At 36.3% G+C, this 13,156-nt stretch overlaps 1 long non-coding RNA gene across 1 annotated transcript; it reads left to right on the top strand.

Moving 5' to 3' along the window:
• The first annotated feature begins 1,944 nt into the window (after nt 1-1,944).
• On the top strand, nt 1,945-6,931 carry LOC124960142 (uncharacterized). Its single transcript, XR_007104042.1, has 3 exons — nt 1,945-2,042; nt 4,052-4,126; nt 6,879-6,931. It is a non-coding gene; the product is annotated as an uncharacterized LOC124960142 (long non-coding RNA).
• The last annotated feature ends 6,225 nt before the right edge of the window (nt 6,932-13,156 follow it).

Below are 13,156 nucleotides of genomic sequence, written 5' to 3' on the forward strand. Positions count from 1 at the left end.
GTGACCTAGAATGTGGTCTATATTGGAGAATGTTCCATGAGCTGCTAAGAAGAAGGGAAATTTGACTGTTTTGGAGTGCAATGCTCTGTAGATATCTATTAGGTCCACTTATTTTATAGTATTATTTAGTTTGGATACATCTTTATTGGTTTTACACTTTGTTGACCTGTCTATTGATGATAAGGGTGTGTTAAAATCTCCTAATATTATTTTATTGGAATCTACCTGGGATTTAACATCAAGGAGTCTTTTTTTAAAAATGTAATTGAGTTGACATTTGGGGCATATATATTACCTATTGTTGTTTCTTCTTGTTGGATTTTTCTCTTTACCAGGATGTGATGGCCCTCTGTGTTTCTTCTGATTAGTTTTTGCTTGGTATCAGCTTTGTCTGATATGAAAAGACTACTCTGCTCTGTTTTAGGGTTGTTTTTCATGGAATATTTTTTCCTGTCCTTTTACCTTCACCCAATGAGGGTTTTACCTTTAAGATAAGTCTCTCACAATTAGCATATGGTTGGATCTTGTTTTTGATCCATTCTGATAATTTAAGATAATTGTCTTTTAGCCCTAATCGTTACTTATATTTTCTGAGAACCCTATGTGTGCAATGAATACACACATACCTATACACACACACACTCACACCCACATTCATGCACACAAATAGTACATAATGGAAAAAATTGGAAAATTTTAATACTTATATGATGAAGTGATGTTTGTAATAAAAATTTTAAAAAGTTCAAATTTGAAAGAAGATGAATTAAAAAATAAAAGTCAAGGTTTGGTAAAAAAAAAGAACAAATAGAAAAAAGAAAAAAGGGGGGAAAGATGAAGGAAAACAAAAAAATCTTTATAGGAAATAAAAGGTTTTCTGCTGGGGTGCTCAAGACTGCTGGAAGGGATGGATGCTCGTTCTTCATATTTTCTTTTGGCTTTTTAGCCCTTGGGTTGAGGGCTGGAGATTGTGCAGTCCAATTGTGTAACACAATAACTTTTTGTTCCTCAATTAGCTGCCAGCCTTTCTGGTTGGGTGTCAGAGCTGGTTGTAGTAGATCTATTTTAAGTCATCCAATATATGGTGGGTTAGCACTCTTTGGCTGTTGACAAATTGTATTTTTCTATGGCTAGGGGTAGTGAAAAGTTCCAAGCTGAAAATTCAAGTAATTGGGGTTCAGACTTGATTCAACTTCATTTTTTTTCTGTATAAGATTATGGACTAATGACTGACTTCAGGGAGAGCATACATATAATTAAAAATAGATGAATGTAGGATTCTGAGACACCATGTTAATCATGAACGCTATCATAGGTTTGGAGGACATGTTTTTGGTCAACGTTTTCCAGATTTTAAGCAATATAATTACAATTAAATCCATATTTTCTGACTATAGTTTTGGTGTAGGCTCTTATGGTATTCTTGAGCTTTGGCTTTATTCCTATGATTACAATAATCACTTATAGAATTTATTTTGTTTAATGTCAGTTTATTCTCTGTTAGAGCAAGTCTCATTAGAATAAGTTTGTTTTGTTCTTAAATTTATTTGCTGAATCTGCTACGTAAGTGTTCAATAATTCTTTTTTATTTAAATAATTGCATGATCTTTTCACTATCATCATCTGGTAAATGTTCATCTCAAAGATACCTGGAATCTTTATTTATCTTTCCCCAAACAAATGTGTAATGGCAAGTTCTTTACCCATGTTTATCATTCTGTTATCACTAGTGTTAGTTGTTGGATTTCTTCATTCTCTCTTCTGCCTGCAGGCAGAAGTGATTTAATTTCACTCTTTTTTTCCCATACCATACTTTGTTTTTCTTATTTCTTTGGAATGTATTTTATCTAATTTTTAGCATCAGTGCTTAGATCAGATGAGATCAGAATTTTTTAAAAGACTATATAAAGACACTGTTCCCCAAAGCCCACAGGTAATTTGGAGTGCTGCTCCAAGTCAGGTTCTCTGAGAGAAATTCCTAAACACCAGCACCTAACTCAAACACTTTCCTGCAGAAAGAAAGTTTCAGAACTTACTCTTTGGTAAGTAAATTTCTTATACTTATTTTATGACATTCTTTTTTTTTTTATTGTAAAGCATCCCATTTTAGATACATTAATATAAGTTGTTAACATGTAGTATTCACACTTCTGTGACCAGCAGCACCTAACATAATGTCCATGTTGTCACCTTTGGCATTATTCTTCTTTTTAAAGGCTGAATAATATTCCATTTTATGTATATGCCACATTTTTAAAATCAATTAATCCACCGATAGACATTAGGTTGCTTCCACATTTTGCTTATTGAGAATAATATTGAATGATTCCATTTACATGTGTAATCTAAAATAGCCCAACTCTTAGAAATGGAGAGTAAAATGGTAGGTGTCAAAGACTAGAAGGAAGGAACATGGGAAATTTTTAAGCAATGGATGCAAAGTTTCAATTATGTAAGATGTTATACAACTTATAGTCTAGAGTTAACATTACTATATTATACACTTAAAAGTTTGTTAAAAGAGTAGATTTTACATAAAGTGTTCTTACCACGATATAAAACATGCACATCATTCCAAAGATCTTCTCTGTATTCTTCTGAGGATCCACATCCATCTTGAAGCTCTCAGAAGTACAGAAACGTTTATAAATCTATCACTTATAAAATCTGTAAATCCTATTATATAAACATTTTATATTTTAGACTTTAATAACCCTCAACTACATAATATTTTTTAACCTTTATTCATCATGACAGTAAAGGGAATTTTTCCTTCAAGTATTTCTTTGAAATACAACTTTTTAGTTTTCTGTCCTAGATTTGTGCCATCTACAAATTAGATAATGTGCCATTTTATTCCATCTATATAATAGCAGAAATATTAGGGAGGTTATGATCAAAAACAAAATATTGTGGTAAACAATCAGACACCCATATCCAAACAAAATCAAACTTTAAGAAAGAAAAAATAGACTGTCCAAACTGTATGAGAATTGATGCACTGTTATATGTTGAACTGCATTTATGGGGTTCTTGTGATGTTAAGCATTAAGGGAGAAATGATGTATTGAGATGAATCATTACTGGCTCAAAACAAAAGTTGATGAACATAAGGTGGTTTGGAAAGTTAAAGAAACATAAAGGGATATTAATAAGCTATCATTGAACTCCAGGGATCATTTTTCTTTTCGTTTTCTTTTTTTTCTTTTTTTTTGGTAATGGGGATTTAACCTAGGGGTGCTTAAATGCTGAGTCACATCCCTAACCCTTTTTATATTTTATTTTGAGGCAGGTTCTCACTAAGTTGCTTAGGGCCTCACTAAGATGCTGAGGCTGGCTTTGAACTCATGATCCTCCTGCCTCAGATTCCTGAGAAGATGGGATTACAAGCACATGCCACCACGCCTGACTCATTTTTCCTTTTTATAGTGAGAGTCTATGGAGTCCAATAATTTATACGTCCTAAAACTAGTATTGATCTTCTGATTTTTTTTTTAGAGTTTTGGGTGTGTTTACATCCCACTATTATGAAGACATGTTTATTCCTCATGTGTCTCTAACTAATATTGTAGAGTAAGTCTCTTCTTGGAGATTTTTCATGTATGCTGATTCCATTCCTGGAATACAAATTAAAATTCTCCCTTTAGATCATGGCTCTTCTTACATTTGTTGCCTTTTAATCTGGCCCCCTTTGATTTTTCTTCTAGTTTATAAGTATCTTTGATTCTTACATGTGTCTAGAAATGTAAAGCAATGATTTGAGACAAAGTTTCTAGCTTTCAGCAGCAAATCTTTGCTATCCTAACTGGCTCTTAATTCCTTGATAGACTCTGATCACTGTCTTCAAAGATGTACAAAATTGTGCGTGAGTACTTGGCAAATTCTCTCGAAGAACTTGTTGATGACGAATTGAAGAAGTTTAAGAGTAAACTTACTTATCTTGACCTAAAAAACAAAAAAAAGCACATTCCTAGGAGGGATATTAAGAAAGCCTCCACTGGTGAAGATCTTGCTGAAATCCTGATCAACCATTATGGGTCCAATTTTGCAGTGAAGGTTACCATGAAAGTCCTGAAAAAAATTCACCAGAGACAAGTGGCTGAGATGCTCCTTCATGAAATCAAGGGTGAGTCAAAACTCTGACTTTCGGCTGCTCTTGCTATTTTCCCAACAAATAGCTTCCAATCTTAATGGTAGTTTCATCTCCTCACCCGAACTCTGCAGCTATTTTTTATGTCCCATCATATTTAATAAGAATTGTCCCTCCAAATATCGACAATGCCTATATTAGTCGAGGCTGTTCAAGTCATTACTATTCATTTTAGGTGACAAATTATTCCCCAAACTATGTGTTTTTTTTTAAATAATTATTTGATCATTTCTGGTTAAATATATAGGCATAGACACTGTTAATAATCAGTAATCAAGTAAATAAGGAAAACGTGTATAAGAAAAATGGAAAGGAAATTGTTTTGGGGGATATGGCAGTTTCAAAAAGAATTATGTAGAGGCAAAAGTAAAGGGAAGCAATGAAGACTAGACAAGGATGGATGTATGCAATTTCATTAGAGTAAGATTGGTTGGTATTCAGAGTTGAGGTCAGGCACAGTATTCAAGGTCATAGGACAATTGAATTTAGATCATAAATATCTTTTTCAATTTATCTTCTTAATATAACTGGCATACACAGGGATAAAGGATAAAAATACTGATATTTTCTCTACCAAAAAGCAGTAGGGAAGGGACTGTCTTGGAAGGAAAGAGTGTTAGGGAGCTACTGAGAACACAGAGTCCTAGAGGTCTCACATCACTCTTGCTAATGAAGATCTGAAAGTCAGGGAAGGAACAGTCTTACTCCAAGCCCTTTTCATTACCTGAGATTATGATGCTAATTCCATGTTTAATAGTGTATTCATGGTACTTTTGGAGATTTACCCTGACTTTTCTGAGCATTATTGAATATTTACTCATCAATGATGGTGTTTTAGAGAGAAGAGGTGGCTACTTTAGTTCGCAAAAGAAAGATCTACTAAACGGGAACTTCCAGTGTTATCTTTCTTCTGCAAATGACTTGAAATCTGGATGCTCTTTTGAGATAAAAAAAATTATAAACTTTTGAATATGAATTTTAAAAGGGATTTAGACTTTTAGTCACTAAGATGAATTGATATGGCTTGAAGTGCAGATATTATGATGTTCTCCAGAATTAAACTACAATTGTCCTTTGGCATCTACTGAGGTTTGTTTCCAGGACCTTCTGAGATAACAAAATACTCAAATCCTCTTCTCTTATATAAAATGGTAGTATTTGTATATAAGTCATGCACATACTCCTTATATTTTCAATTGTCTCCAGATTACTTACTATACCTAATACATTGAAAAATCCTATGCCAATCCTTTATCGATAAGAATGAATCTACTTATTCATTGCAGAAACTGGGTTTAGAGGAAATGTTATATGAAGTTGAGTACACAATTACCCAATAATCTCCTGCTTTATATGACATATTCTGATATTTAGTTGACTTGGACTCAAATTCATAAATATGGGACCATAAAACTATCTAAAACATAAAAAAAGTTTTGTAACGAGTTAAATAGATATCAAATTTATTGATTAAAATTAAACATGAAATGTAAAATTTGTTTAATAAATATTAGAAAGGATTTTAAAGTTCTCAAAAATCTTGTAATATTATTATGAGCTGTAAATATTATGTGTATTTTGCAAACAAGAAAACCAAAGATTAGGAGAAATTGATTTACTCTTTTTGTGGATACACTTAGAAAATGTCACATTTCAAACTGACTCTAGAACTCATCCTTGAAACTGGGGTTCACTTGATGCTTTGACTATATCCCTTGTCACTTTGAAGCTTACATGTTTTTTTACTTTTTCCCAACCTTTTCCCTGATCTTCTCCCTACTCTTAATCTACTCTTCTCCTTCCTCATCTCTCTTCCCTAATCTTATTCTCTCTGAATCACCTCTTTACAAACCCCTCTGATCCTGCTAATGGGCAGATCACAGCCTTTGGGACAAGAGTCCCCTGTTGTTTCTCTTTTGCTAGAAAAGTTGTGGGAATCAGACAAGAAGCAGCAAAGGGCACTCAAGAGTGGAGAAACCAAACTTTATTTTATGCCTGTGGGCCCAGAGGAGATCAGTACTCCAGATTCTGAGCCCCCCTTACCAGTTTTCCACAACATTTATTTAAAAAAACACAATAAGGATGAGGGATAGGGAAGAATAGAGTTACTTTATTTTAGGTAGAGGGGAGTGAAGGGAGGGAAAGGAGAATGGGGTAGGAAGGACAGTAGAGTGAAACAGACATTATTACCTCATGTTCATATATGACTGCATGACCAATGTGATACTGCAATATGTATAATCAGAAAAATGAGATTATATTCCATTTAGGTATAATCTATCAAAATGTATAAACGTATTCTACTGTCATGTACAGAATAGAACAAATAAAAAATAGTTAAAAAATGGTCTCATAGCAGCACTTATGTCACATGAAAACATGAAACTCATCCTACCTGCTGTAGTGGAAAGAATCTTGCTCTTAGACTCATAAAAGCCTGAGTACCAGTACAAGACATACAGTATACAATCTGCTATAGCTCACTCGATCTCTGTTTAAAAAAAAAAAAAAAAAAAAAAAAACAGGAAAATTTTAACCCCAAATTTCAATACCTGACAATATTCAGAGACTATCAAAATAGCTCAAAATACAGATGGATTAGTTAAGGGTAGTAGGAAGCAAAGAGTTGAGAGCGTTATTCAGTCTTTATTCTGACTGAAGTGAAGGTTTAAGCACATTGTTCTCTATAAGGGCTAATAAGATGTTCTGTACATCTAAACTTATATAGAAAACGAATATAAAAAGAATAAGAAAGAAGAGGATGATGAAACAGATGAAGAGGATGAAGAGGAAACTGATGAAGAATCAAGTGATGATGATGATGATGACGATGATGATGATGATGATGACGATGATGATGATGATGATGACGATGATGATGATGATAATTAAAAAGAAAAAGCCTTTCCAACAAAGATAAATATGAAAATATTTGCCTTTATTACTTTTTTATGGAATGGGGAGACTAATATGAAATTTATGGGTTTTGATCCAGTTCTTTATTTTCTATTCTACATATTCTTTTTATTCTTCTAATAAAATAATTCTGAGCTAATTATACTTTGTTAGAGTAAAACTTACAGAAAGATCAATAGGGAGAAGAGAGCAGGGGATGGGGAGAGGGAAGGGGAAGGAGAGGTACAAAGATCTGAATTAGAGCAAAATTTATTCTGTGCTTGTATAATTATATTTAAATGAATTCTAATGTCACATATAACTAAAAAGAACAACAAAAAAAGAGTTATTAGACTTATGGAGTTGCTGTAAGATAAAATTTTAAGTCATATAAGAATTCTTAGCCTGTTAGACAAAAATGAAATCTTCAAGCATCTATAAAAGATTTGTCTTATAATTGCTAAGAAAGAATAAATACTATTGCTACAGGATTGGAAATCATTGTCACTTTTTAGTTGTTTTTATTTCATAAGTATCCATAAATAAGTATATATAGACATCAAAATCTGTGTGTATGTGATGTCATCAGATTTCTTTGTGCCATTTTTTACTAAAACCTCTTCCTCCCTAAAACATCCTGACTTCAATTTATGTTATCTCTGATGTATGATTTACATTTAATGCTGTGCTTATTCTTGGTTGTCATAGAAAACTGTTATCTGATCCAGTGTTTTTGTTTTTTTATATATAGTTGGTACTTCTTTATGAGAGTGAGAAATAAATAGGGCTTCGTGGTTTCTTTGTTTGAAGCTCGATTGTATCTATAAATGATTGAAAAATAATTTCACTTAGAAATACAATGAAACTGGATTCTGACAAAAACATACTGAAAATAAAGAGAAGAGTAAATCCTTGATTAGTCTGTTTTCTACCACAGTTGCCTTTTATTTTCTCATAAGTTACCTTTGTTCATCCAACATCCATCATAACCAGCTGTTCTGGTTTCTGCCATAAGTATCCTCCCTCCCTCCCTCCCTCCCTTCCTTTTTTAAGAACTGTTTCTTTTTTAAAAAATATTTTGTTAGTTGTTGATGGATCTTTATTTTATTTATTTATATGTGGTGCTGAGGATCAAACCCAGTGCCTCACACATACAAGTGGTAGGCAAGTCCTCTCCCACTGAGTCACAACCCCAGCCAAACCCTTTTCTAAACTGCATCATTTTTGAGACCCTTACCTCTCTATCTAAACTTTCATTATGCGGACCTCAAAATGAAAATTTAGGACTAATCTTGCTCCAACACCGAGGTCAGATGCCATTGCTGAGCCCCCCGCCCCACCCCCAATGAAGTCTGACACCCCCACACACCAAGGACAGAGGCTGGTAGCTGAGCCTGCCCGCCTGCCCCTCCTACTGCTGAGGAACACTGCACCTGCCTCCATGCTGACTCAGCTCATCCTTGCTGGGGCTCCCCAGCTTCTTTGGAGGCTGGTGCAGGCATTTGAATTATTCCTGAGGGTGTGGCCATCATCATTGGAAGGGCAGTTCCCTTCCTGAGACACCTACAGGAGACTGGAGGCCCTTTGACAGGTACTTCTATTTACTTGCTTACATCCTACACCCTTTCCCATCCTCTTATTCACAATGAGAAATACTGTAAATAGTAATTGAACTGATCCTTTTCATTACAATAATGTTAAAGTCTTTATAGGGGCTATCTGGTTCAGGGCTGCATTTTCTCTGCATAGGGTGCTACTGGTATTGATCTCCCCTTCAAAGGAGAGGTAGTGGAAAACTGCAGGGTCATAATAAGCCTGCAAGGGGGGAACTTCGGTATCTTTGATCTTTACTGCTAGAGGGGAATATATAGAACGATATGAAAAAATAGGGGAAGAAAGTGTCCCTAGCAAACCAAGATGCTATTGTGATAGAATCCAATGACAGCATGGCAGTAGAAATGACAGAAAAAGAGTTTAGAATCTGCATACTTAAAATGTTCTGTGAAGCAAAAGATGAGATAAGAGAACAAATGCAGGCAATGCATGATCATTGCAGAAAACAGTTAAAAGAGCAAATGCAGGAAGCAAAAGAACATTTCAATAAAGAGATAGAGATTCTGAAAAAAAAAACCAGAAATACTTGAAAGAAACAATAAACCAAATTAAAAACTCAATAGAAAGCATCACCAACAGAATAGATCTCGTGGAAGATAGAATCTCAGACAATGAAGACAAAATATTTAATCTTGAAAATAAAGTTGAACAAACTGAGAAGATGTTAAGAAGTCATGAACGGAACCTTCAAGAATTATGGAATATCATGAAAAGATCAAATTTAAGAATTATTGGGATTGAAGAAGGCACAGAAATACAAACCAAAGACATGAACAACCTGTTCAACAAAATAACACCAGAGAATTTCCCAAACCAGAAAAATGAAATAGAAAATCAAATGCAAGAGGCTTACAGAACACCAGGTGCACAAAATTAAAAGAGATCCATACCAAGACACATTATAATGAAAATGCCTCACATACAAAGTAAAGATAGGATTTTAAAGGCTGTGAGAGAAAAGTGTCAGAGTACATACAAGGGGAAACCAATATGGATATCAGCAGATTTCTCAGCCCAGACTCTAAAAGCAAGAAGGGCCTGGAAAAATATATTTCAAGCTCTGAAAGAACATGGATGCCAACCAAGAATCCTATACCCAGCAAAACTAACCTTCAGATTTGATGAAGATATAAAATCTTTCCATGATAAACAAAAGTTAAAATAACTTACAAATAGAAAGCCTGCCCTACAGAACATTCTCAGCAAAATACTTTGTGATGAGGAAGTGAAAACCAACAATACAAGTCAGCAAAGGAAGGAACTACCCTAAAGGAAAAGCCAATCAAAGGAGAAACCAAGTCAAGTTAAAAACCAAAAATAGGGGGCGATCCAAGATGGCGGCCTAGAGGGAGACTGCACCCCCAGTCGCTCCAGAACCCAGGAGTTAAGAAGGGGAGGCATTGAGAGACTCGGACTGAAATAGAGCCACAGGTGAGTCTGCCCACTGGGTAAAGCTCGGCCCGGGTGGCAGGCCCAGATAGAGGTGGCTTATCGGTGCCGGGCAGGGCAGCTAGAGTCATCCACAGGCAGCCCTGCGCACTCCGGCGGTGGGCCCCGCCCACACAGCCAGCTTCTCCAGGTTTTCGGAACGGAACTGGCCCGCTAGTGAGAGCCTTTCTGACCAGAACAAGCTCCGAGTCCCGGAACCAGTGCAGTGCAACGTACTCCGGCACACAAGCAGCTTCAGGGACCAGGATAGGGCAGCCAGAGACCTCCCCAAGTAGCCTGGACCCCTGCGGTGGGAGGTGCCTTTCAAGGCTAGCTTCTCAGACCAGACCGCCCAGTGAGAGGTTTTCTACATAGAACCAGCCACAAGTCCCCGAACGAACGGAGAGCTTCGATCCACAAGCAGCCTCTGGGATCAGGGCAGGGCAGCCAGAGAACTCTTCATGCAGCTCAGCCCACTCCGGTCGCAGGCTCTTTTCACAGGGCGATCCAAGATGGCGGCCTATAGGGTGACTGCACCCCCAGTCGCTCCAGAACCCAGGAGTTAAGAAGGGGAGGCATTGAGAGACTCGGACTGAAATAGAGCCACAGGTGAGTCTGCCCACTGGGTAAAGCTCGGCCCGGGTGGCAGGCCCAGATAGAGGTGGCTTATCGGAGCCAGGCAGGCCAGCTAGAGTCTTCCCAAGGTAGCCTTCCACACTCCGGCAGTGGGCTCCTCCCACACGGCCAGCTGCACAGTGCAGGCCCACAGTGAGAGCATTTCCGCACAGAACCAGTTCCAAACCGTGGAACCAGTAGGGGGCTAGGGGCAGTTTTCTTCAGATGCGCTGCTTTATCAGATTCCTCCAAGACATCAGGCTACTGAAGGCTGGGAGGTGATACACTGGAAATCTACCGGGACACTATAAGCCAATAGCGGAAATCTGCAATATCTCAGGGTCCCACTGACAGCTGACCAATATGAGAAAACAAGGGAAGAAAATGTCCCAAACAAACCTAGATACTACATCAATAAAACCCAATGACAGCACAGCAGAAGAAATGTCAGAAAGGGAGTTCAGAATGTACATAATTAAAACGATCAGGGAAGCTAATGAGGAGATGAAAGAGCAAATGCAGGCATTGAAGGAGGAGATGAAAGAGCAAATGCAGGCATTAAATGATCGCACCAATCAACAGTTAAAAGAGCAAATACGGGAAGCAAGAGATCATTTCAATAAAGAGTTAGAGATACTGAAAAAAAAAAAAACTGAAATACTTGAAATGAAGGAAACAATAAACCAAGTTAAAAACTCCATAGAAAGCATAACCAATAGGATAGAACACCTGGAAGACAGAACCTCAGACATTGAAGAAAAATTATTTAATCTTGAAAGCAAAGTTGGTCAAACAGAAAAGATGGTAGAAATCATGAACAGAATCTACAAGAATTATGGGATATCATGAAAAGGCCAAATTTAAGAATTATTGGGATTGAGGAAGGCTTAGAGAAACAAACCAAAGGAATGAACAATCTATTCAATGAAATAATAACAGAAAATTTCCCAAATCTGAAGAATGAAATGGAAAACCAAGTACAAGAGGCTTACAGAACTCCAAACATACAAAATTACAACAGACCCACACCAAGGCACATTATTATGAAAATACCTAACATACAAAATAAAGACAGAATTTTAAAGGCCGTGAGAGAAAAGAATCAAATTACATTCAGAGGGAAACCAATAAGAATATCAGCAGATTTTTCAATCCAGACCCTAAAAGCTAGAAGGGCCTGGAACAACATATACCAAGCCCTGAAAGAAAACGAATGCCAACCAAGAATCTTATACCCAGCAAAACTTACCTTCAAATTTGACGATGAAATAAGATCCTTCCATGATAAACAAAAGCTAAAGGAATTTACAAAAGAAAGCCAGCATTACAGAACATTCTCAGCAAAATATTCCATGAGGAAGAGATGAAAAACAACGATGCAAATCAGCAACAGGAGGCGCTAGCCTAAAGGAATAGCCAAATAAAGGAGAAACCAAATCATGTCAAAAACAAATATGAGTCAATTGACTGGGAATACAAATCATATCACAATAATAACCCTGAATGTCAATGGCCTGAATTCATCAATCAAAAGACACAGACTGGCAGATTGGATTAAAAAGAAAAATCCAACAATATGCTGCCTGCAAGAGACTCATCTCATAGAAAGAGACACCCATAGACTAAAGGTGAAAGGATGGGGAAAAACATACCATGCACACGGACACAGCAAAAAAGCTGGAGTATCCATTCTCATTTCAGATAATGTGGACTTCAAACCAAAACTAGTCAGAAGGGATAAAGAAGGACATTACATGCTGCTTAAGGGAAGCATAAATCAGCAAGACATAACAATCATAAATATCTATGCCCCGAACATTGGCTCATCCATGTACGTCAAACAAATCCTTCTCAATTCCAGAAATCAAATAGACCACAACACAATAATACTAGGCGATTTTAACACACCTCTCTCACCACTGGATAGATCCTCCAAACAAAAATTTAATAAAGAAACTACAGATCTCAACAACACAATCAACAATTTAGACTTAACGGACATATATAGAATATACCATCCAACAAAGAACGAATACACTTTCTTCTCAGCAGCACATGGATCCTTCTCTAAAATAGACCATATTTTATGCCACAAAGCTACTGTTAGCACATACAAGAAGATACAGATACTACCTTGTACTCTATCAGATCATAATGGATTGAAATTAGAAATAAATGACAGAATAAAAAACAGAAACTTCTCCAATACCTGGAGATTAAATAATACACTATTATATGATGAATGGATAACAGAAGACATCAGGAGGGAAATAAAAAAATTCTTAGAAGTAAACGAGAACAAAGACACATCATATCAAAATCTCTGGGACATTATGAAAGCAGTACTTAGAGGAAGATTTATTTCATGGGGTGCATTCAAAAAAAGAAGTAGAAATCAACAAATAAACGACTTAACACTACAGCTCAAAGCGCTAGAAAAAGAAGAGCAGACCA

Source organism: Sciurus carolinensis, chromosome 11, assembly GCF_902686445.1.
Source record: "Sciurus carolinensis chromosome 11, mSciCar1.2, whole genome shotgun sequence".
In the NCBI taxonomy this organism is placed as follows: Eukaryota; Metazoa; Chordata; class Mammalia; order Rodentia; family Sciuridae; genus Sciurus; species Sciurus carolinensis.